This window comes from Cibotium barometz, chromosome 58, assembly GCF_041138505.1.
Source record: "Cibotium barometz isolate CiBa-2024 chromosome 58, ASM4113850v1, whole genome shotgun sequence".
Classification (NCBI taxonomy): domain Eukaryota; kingdom Viridiplantae; phylum Streptophyta; class Polypodiopsida; order Cyatheales; family Cibotiaceae; genus Cibotium; species Cibotium barometz.
Window position 1 is genome coordinate 9,119,683 of NC_141103.1, and position 9,782 is coordinate 9,129,464.

Sequence of the window (9,782 nt, forward strand, 5' to 3'; positions counted from 1 at the left end):
TGATACCATGTTGAAATTTTGGGAGACCCAAGCTCTCCTTGGCAATGATGCTAATCCCACACTAATCACCTACTAATTACACATGATTAAAATGACCTAAGGTGGATGGTGTCTAATTATACACATGATGATGTGTATGTGCAGTAGACTCCTGACCCCTTTTATAGGGTGGAGGTACAAATCTCATGGGACTTCCCTTGCATATGCGATAAATGTCTACTTGCCATATGGCATTTCTCACTCCATACCTCTTGTCTAGTGCACTTTGGCACCACAATTCTCAACACAGGTCACTTATTTGGTTCAGGCCAATTTAAGTCACTTATCTGGTTCAGGCCAATTCTCAACACAGGTCACTTATCTGGTTCAGGCCAATTTAAGTCACTTTCAGGTGTAAAGGTCGAGTTTGTCACTACCAAAAATAGGTCATCTGATGCTCCAATTCAGATACCATCTGGTACAATAGTTTATATCACTATATCTCTCAGGATAATAATTTTTCACCACTATTGGGAGCGTGCATCATATGGCTACACTAATAGGTCACACGTGGGAGTTACAGTAAAAATAGGTCAAAAAAGGCAAAAAGTTGTTCACACCTAGACATTTGGTGGGCATTAATTATTCATTTTTAAGCAAAATTTTGCAAATTCCACAATCAAATCATAATTCATAAGTAGATAAAGTTTTAGACTATTCCGACTAAGGTAAGGAGGAGAACCTGTGAAAAGGTGAGAAGTATCTACTGGGAGAGAATAAAGGGTAGCATGAGGAGATTTAGGAGGTGTGGAGATATTCTGGGAGAGGTGGAGAGAATCAAGCAAAAGAGATGGAGTGAATCAAGGAGAAATCAGTGGGATTAGATGCTTGAAACTCTATAAATTGAGGCATTGGCCTAATGAGAATTTGCTAGTTTTTGATTATCCATGCTTACATTAAGCTATCAGTTAATTGCTCAGTAAATCACATCTTAATTATCTTCTAATCTCTTTGTTAATGATGTTGATTCTAGCATTTGCTCATCACATTGCTGCAAATTTAACTTTGACATACCAAAAGTTGTTTATGACAATTATTTTTAGTAGTGGATTGTAAACCTTAGAGGTTTACAGTCTTTCAAGTCTTCAAGTCTTTTTTACTTTTTGGTGAATACTTTTGAACCTAAGGCTGTTCACTTGAGATTTCAAGAGACACATGCATTTTGCTTATTTATGGGATTGTAACTAATGTGCGGATGATCAATCATAATGAGCAGGCAGTTACACGTTCGTACATGACGTTAGTTTTGTGTTTCTTATGTTTTCCTGATATGACAATTTGCAGTTAACCTGATTTACTATAATGCTGTAGTATGGATTATCTGTGATGATGAAGGAAGGGTTTTATTGTCTTGAATATATGATTTAATGGTGTATGTTTTAGCAGTTAATGGAAGTTTTACTGTTTTGATATCCTGTTGTGAGGTTGTGATAAAATACCAGTGGTGGTTATGAATATTTAGTATGGTGTTGTGTTAAGCCCCAACACTTTTGGTGATCCTGCGGTATCAAACTTAGGGTCCTTGTTCATGGGAAAGGGATATGATAACATGAATTTATAGAAGAACTGTTAACATGGGTGAATGGAGACAAGAGTTCCATAAAACTGGGTCAGAAGAAGAAGAATATGCCGCGTACGTAGAGAAATTCTTGCAGGAACAATTTCCTTCCTTACCTGTAGACGTGGTGAGGCGCATACGAACCCGGGTGTGGAACAAACAAAAGCAAGAGTTTTTGCCTTTTGGGGTGGTTAATGGTCCACGAAGGGTTAGAAGAATTCTCTAGGAGTCCTATTATCAGCAATCTCATGCATGTGGGGTTTGTAGTGGTCACAGGCATTGCATTAGGAAAACTAGTGAATGAGCGGAGAAGATTTCAATTTTCAGAGACCTACCCATAGTTATGGCACGCGTTTGAGACTTCGATTGGGAGAAAGATTAGGAGTACGGCTAGAAAACACGGAATAAGGAGTGCATCCTCCCAACCCACCAAATTCTCCTAATACAGATGGCACTGATACAGATGGTAGAAGAGGAAGAGGACAGGATGCAGAAGAAGCACCTGAACCTGGAGGAATATCAAGAGCCCAGGCTCCAAGTTCTCCAGATTCTTTAGTGAATAGGGGACTAATCAGAGTAGTTGGAGCAAGAGTCCTAGAAGCCCAACTGCTGGGAGTAAGTAAGAAGGCAATTGAGTTTCAATCCATTGATAGGAGTACCACCCAGACACCAAGAAACCCACAACCAATCATGCAGCAAGGGAATCCAACAAACCCTGCACCAGGTGCCCCAGTGAACCCTAAGATTGGCGCAGCCAAGTTCAGCGGCTCAAAGAAAGCCAATGCTGCTGACAGCCATGTAGGTTAGTTTGAGACAAGATGACAGGCTAGCGGCTATGGGGTACACCCAGATGTAGTGAAGAAGGAACACTTTGCAGCAACATTGGAGGGAAAGGCAGTGAGTTGGTTCACCCAATATGGGGGGTTAGCACATTTTGTTGACTATGATGCCCTAAAAAAAGCTTTTGTGTGGCAAGGTTCAGGATGGAGAAAACCCTTGAAGATGTCCTAAAGAAGCTTAGGGGCTTGAAAAAGAAGAAATTGGGAGTAGAAGACTATGCATAGGAGTTCAGAACCCTATACAACAGGTTGTTGGCAAATCAGAGACCTACACCTGAACAGTTGGGGGACTTCTTTTTGAGAAAGGGCCTATGGAGCTCAGTTGGCTGGCAGGGACATTCAAAATGAAAATGATTTCAATGATATGGTGATGACTACCCTCAGGGCTAAAAGGAGAATGAAGGCAAAATCATATGGAGAAGAGGACTCCCCTGATGAAGAGGATAGTGATGTGGAAGAAGAAGACAATCCGGAGCACTCAGATGAGGAGAAGGATTGGTTTGATAAAAGCAAGAAAACAAAGAACAAAAAGAAGAAGAAACATGATGATAAAAACAAAATCAAGAAGAAGCTGAAGGCTATTGAACCAGATGAATTGGAGAAGAGGATTTTGGAGAAAATTAAGGCCTTGGGGATGCCACCAACAAGGGAAGCATCAAGACCTTTCTGTGAGACATGCCAGAAGTTGGGTCATACTTCAGCAAACTGCTGGTATAATCCAAATTATAGGGGCAGAGGGCCACCACATGTGCTACAGAGATGAATCAATAGACACAAAATCAAGGGATGAACCCACAAGTCAATCAAATTGGGGTAGATCAGAACAGGAGACCCCCCCTAGGCAATCCAAGAAGGAATCAGAATCAGAATCATAATAATAATCAGGGCCAGAATCAAAATCAGGGCTAGTGTCAACCAATGAATCAGGCTGCAAACCAATGGGGTGGTTAGCAAAGGAATTTCAACAATAATAGAAACTTTAACAACAATTACAACCAAAACAGAAATGTGAATAATCTCACTTGCAACTACTATGGAGGGCAAGGCCATAAACAAGGTCCAGGGTGTGAGCTGTGGTGCTTGCAAACACAGAAATGAGAGAGGAATATCAATCATCAATTATGATGGACCTTAGGAAGGGAATCAGAATCAGCAGAATCAAGCTCCTACTCGGTTGAATGTTGTACTTATTGAAGAAGTGGTGGATATAAGCTATCAAGGAGGAGACATCATGAAACAGAAGCAGATAATGCATCGAAATTGTGATTGCTCTGAGTGCATAGTAATTGAAGAGGTCCAGGATAAGGAAACAGCTAGTTTACTAGCAATTACAAGATCAAAGAATCAGCATAACAAAAAGTTACTTGAAAAAGACAGGAAAGAACAGGAGCCCATCAAATGGGTAGATCAGAAAAATGTCAGAACAGGTGTTATTCAAGAGTTGAACAGAATGCAGGGAGGAGAAAAAGAACACCCTGTAATACCACTGTTTCCTTTTGTTGATGTGAAGGATTTGCCAATATACAAGAAAACCACAATGGAAGTGAAACACTCTGAAGGGATGGAAGATGAAGATGTGCTGCACGCCTTGATGAAGGCCCAATTAAATTTAACAGTGGAGCAGGTTTTGAATCTAGTTTTGGCGTTTAAAGCTAAGCTAATGACAAGATTGGAAGCAAGTAATGCTATGATTGTTGATCAAGAAAGTCAGTAGGATAAAGGTCAAGCTAAGGGAGAAGATGTGGGCTACAGCGTCCCTATCCTAGATGTGCAATTTGCCAAGTGTCATATCAAAGGAGCACTCCTTGATGGGGGCTCAAGAGTGAATATCTTGCCAGAATCTGTCTGCAGAAGATTGGGCATCACAGAATCTGTCTGCAGAAGATTGGGCATCACAAAATTTGTCTGCTCTGCTGCAGAAGATTGGGCATCACAGAATCTGTCTGCAAAAGATTGGGCATCACAGAATATGAGGATACTCCATTTCAAGTGAAGATGGCTAACCAAAGGAGGGTACAGTCAATAAGGATTGTTAGAGATCAAAAAATACAGGTTGCAGGTTTGGATTTTTTAGTAACTTTTGTAGTGCTGAAATTGGAAGGATCTGAGAATCACTACCCAATGATTCTAGGGAGACCATGGCTAAGGGTAGCAAAGGTCAAACAGGATTGGGGTGCGGTGTAGAAAGAGCTGATAGGAGATCAGGAGGATGGATTATAGGAATATGCAAAGGAGGGCATTCATGCTATTATCCAAGCTGAAATAGCCTATGAAGAGCATTTGTCCAAGTTATCATCAAGAGTGAAAGAAGATGATTTATAGGATTTTAACCTTGGCACAGAACAGGAGCCCAAATGTGTGAAAATCAATATTAACTTGACAGGACAGTTCAGCGATGACCTGCAAAATTTGTTGTGGGAATTTAAAGACATCTTTGCATGGCATTACACAGACATGAAGGGGGTTGATCCACAGTTTTGCCAACATAAGATTAATTTAAAGAAGGATGCAAAACCTGTAGTGCAGCAGAGATACAGGATGAACCCAAATTTTGCTAAGCAGGTAAAGGAGGAGATTGATAAGTTGCTGAAGGTGGGTTTCATTTACTCTATGCATGAGGTTACATGGTTGTCACCCATCGTCATAGTGCCTAAGAAGAATGGGAAAATTAGAATTTGTGTTGATTACAGGAAGCTGAATGCAGCAACTATAACTGATCCATTTTCATTGCCATTCTGTGACACATTGTTGGACTCAGTGTGGTTGGTCATTAGATATACAGCTTCTTGGATGGGTTCAATGGTTACAATCAGATACTCATGGCACTAGAGGACAGGAGCAAGACAGCTTTTATCATTGAATGGGGAGCTTTTGCTAGTAATGTTATGTCCTTTGGGTTGAAGAATGCACCCCCTACTTTTCAAAAGTGGGTTCAAAAGGTGTTTGCCCCTTTTCTTACCACTTTCATGAGGGTGTTTCTTGATGATTTCAGTGTTTTTGGCAAGATTGTAGATCATATCTATTAGCTCAGGCTATGTTTTGAGGCTATGTTTTGAAAAATGCAAGATGGCTAGATTAGCATTGAACCCTGCAAAGTGTGCATTTGCAGTGAGCAGGGGGATTCTTCTAGGCCATGTGATTTCAAAAGAGGGGATGCAAATTGATGGTGGAAACAAGGTTTCAACAGTTCAAAATGCCACGCAAAGCAAAACAGTTAAACAGTTGGCCAGGTTCATAGTATCCTTAAGATATCTATCACATGTTTATCAACCTCTGTCAAAGCTTACCAAGAAGGGTGTATCATTTATATGGGGAAAGGAACAAGAAGAGTCATTCAAAAACCTAAAAAAGATGTTGATGGTAGCACCAATACTTCAACCACCAGATTGGAGTTTGGACTTTCATGTGTTTGTAGATGCTTCACATGTGGCTTGCGTTGATTTTTTGCAATACTCAGTGAACATTATGCATAGAAAAATGAGTGATGGTCTAGACAAGATTGTTGGGGTAAATCTTGATGAAACAACTTCTGGATTTGGAAGTACCACATGATGACATTTTTGAAAGGAAAAGGACTTTGGAATTTGGTGACACGTGAGGAGATGGAGCAAAGGGTGGTTCCACCAGTGATGCAACACCTATCTAGCAACATAGGAATTGGATAGAGAGTTGCATTATTTCTTGATTTGTGTGATAGATGTGATGTTATGCCATATTTAGGACACAGATAATACCAAGGATGCATGGGATACATTGGTGAAGTTGTATACAAATACTCAACTAAAGAAGATGCAATTGAAGCAAAAAAAACATAGTGTGACTCGAAACAACACGAGCATCAATGACTATGTGTAGGAGATTAAAGGATGTGAAGATGCACTCGCATCTTGATGCCCCTATAGAAGATGATGAATTTTGTTGCCACTACATTGAATAGTTTGGGCAAGGATTACAAAGCATTTGAAACCTCTATCAGGGTTAGAGGTGGAGACTCCCATGATTTTGATGAGTTGGTCTCTTTGCTTATTGTGGAGGAGATGAAATTTAGCTTTGGTTCTTCATCTAGATTTCACCAATGGGCATGCAAGTGACTAGGAATTCTACACTCATAGAGGTGCTATAGGCAAGGAGAGATCTAGTTTGAGAGAATGTGGAGGTGGACGTGGTTGGCATGATAGGCCACCACAACAACAGGAGTCACAACCATCATTGGGTGCACATGGTGGTAGAGGTTTTTACCCTCATGCTAGACGGAGGTTTGGATCTCATGGTGGTAAAGGTCGTTGGAAACCACAAAACACAATATGCATGGCATTGAGTGTCATTATTATGGTAAACTTGTACATATGACTAGAGATTGCTCTACAAAAAGTAAAATGATGTTTGTGGTGGTAGAGTGCAACATGGAAATTATGCATCATCTAGAAATGAAGGACATAGAGATCATTTGTTTGCCATGAAGCATGTGATTGGTACTATGACATCTCGAAAAGAGAGTAATGACACATGCATGGTATATGGATTCAGGTGTATCAAACCACATGACATGTCATGGAGAGTGGTTTGATAACATGATTCCTACACAAAATCAGGGTTATGTTGCTACAAGTGATGATACTTAGTATCCTAGTACAAATGTTGGTAGTGTGCCATTGAGAATGCATGATGGCAGGGTGAAAACTACGTCTAAGGTGTTGTATGTGCCATATATTACAAAGAGTTTGGAATCAGTTGAACAAATGGTCAAACGAGTATTACAAGTGAGATTTAATGAGCATGGTTGTTTTGTTGAGGACTTTAAGCATGTCTGCAAATCGATTGCAAAAGTTTAAAAGGAAGGGAGATTGTTCAAGCTAGATGCAAGCATACCAGAATTAAAGTTAGCCATGTTTGCTCATAGTCATGGGATAGTGCCAAACATTGATATTTGGCACAAATTTTTGGTCATGTAAACATTCAAAAGTGAATTATATAAAAACAAAGGGTATTATTGGTGGTCTATCTAGATTCAAATATGATGGGAGTACATACGTTTGTGATGCATGTCAATTTGGGAAACAAGCAAGGTTGCCATTTCCCAGGAATAGTCAAATGAGTAGAAGACCACTTAAGGTTGTGCATAGTGACATTTGGGGTCCCACACAAATGCAATCAATAAATGGGAGTAGGTATTACATCACATTTATTGATTATTTTAGCAAGATGACATGGATCTATTTTTTCAAAGAGAAGAATGAAGCCTTGGGCAAGTTCAAAGGATTCAAGGCACTTGTGGAAAAGCAATATGGTCACTGGATTAAATGTTTGAGGATAGATGGTGGTGATGAGTAAGTCTCACATGCATTTGATGCATTCTTGAGAGACCATGGTATTAAAAGGCAACATACATGCATATATAATCCTCATCAAAATGGGGTTGCTGAGAGAAAGAATCATGTAATAGAAGAGAATTGATGAATGATAAGAGTATGCCTTTGTATTATTGGGAAGAAGCATGTGCCAAAATGGTGTATATCTTGAATAAGACACAGCTGCCATACATGAGAGTACTCTTGAGATGGGGATGACAAGTTTTAGGCCAGATATTGGGCACAGTGCATATTCATTGGTAGTGCATAAGACATAAAGGATTACAAATGTTACAATTTGAAAACTAAGCAAGTGTTCATTTCTAGAGATGTTGTGTTTGATGAGTTAGCAATTTGGTACAAAAACAAAGATGATGTTATGGTTGATGACATAGATGCATATGTGCATGTGAACTTGTCGAAAGAGAGTTTTACTTCTAAAGATGTTATGTTTGATGAGTTAGCAATTTGGTAAAAAAACAAATATGATGTTATGGTTGATGACATAGATGTAGATGTAGATGTGCATGTGAACTTGTCAAAAGAGAGTTCTACTTCATTCTTTGGGCTTGGTAAAACATCTAGTGGAAGTGATAATGTAAGTCCATGGTCAGGAAGGTTGAGACATGGGAGTGTGAGCACAAGTGGAAGTGTTGTTGACAAAGGCAAAAAGAAGGTTGAAGGAATTGGCATAATAGGTTATGAGTCATCCAACTCGAAAAGCTTAGATGAAGAACTTGGCATCCTAGCCTTAGGTACTCTATGTGTAATACAAGAGAGATACATTTCTCCACATGCTAGAGTATAGGGTGTACAAGTGATCCACAGGTTTTGAGAAGGTCACAAAAGGATATGGTATCCAATGGTGGAGAGATTGACATGTGATCGGCATGTAATGCATTACGCATACATGACGTCAATGGTAAAGCATGTGGAACCATCCTATTTTGGAGAAGGTATTGGAAAGCACATATGGGAGAAAGTAATGGTCGAAGAAATGGATGCCTTGGTACACAATGATACATGGGACTTGGTTACATTACCAAGTGGAAAGAATATCATTGGTTGTAAATGGGTGTATAATGTGAAATATAAGTCGGATGGAGCAATAGAAAGGCATAAAGCAAGGCTAGTCTCGCAAAGGGATATGTACAAACACAAGGTTTGGATTATGATGAAACATTTAGCCCCATTGCTAAGATGGGAACAATAAGATCTATGATTGCATTGGATGCATCAAATGGTTGTTGGGAAATGCATTAATTGGATGTAAAGAATGCATTTCTAAATGGTGAATTGCAAGAAGAGGTGTTCATTGAGCAGCCAGAAGGTTATGTGCATCCCAAATATCCCACACATGTATGTAAGTTGAAGAAGGCCTTATATGGATTGAAGTAAGAACCATGTGCTTGGTGCTTGGATAGTGTAAGATTCCTCCCCATCCTCTCAAGATGTCCAGTTTCTTCCCCTGTAATCAGTCCCCTTTTCAGAATAATAAAAGACCTTGTTTCTACCTGTTTTGGCCTAGAGAGAGGTAACTCATGCTTGAAGTGAGTGCTGCGATGTTTGCAAATGGTTCAGGAATTGTTGCAGACACAGACATTTGGCATAAAAGAATTGGATATGTGAATGTGCAAAGAATGAAGTCTATGTAGACTAAAGGAATTGTGACAGGGCTGCCAAAGTGAAGTACCTTGCAGATGTACTTCATGTTCCGAAAATAACAAAGAATCTAGTTTCAGTTGGCTAGATGATTGAGCAAGGTTTATTGCAGGTTTAGTTTAATCCAAATGGTTGTTATGTTGATGAAGACTTTAAAGACAAGTGTAGTTGCAAAAGGCAACATAGTGGGCAGAATGTTTACATTGAATGTAAACATGCCTGAAGTGAGTGCTCCAATGTTTGCAAATGGTTCATGAATTGTTGCAGACACAAACATTTGGCATAAAAGAATTGGACATGTGAAGGTGCAGAGAATGAAGTCTATGCAGAGAAGGT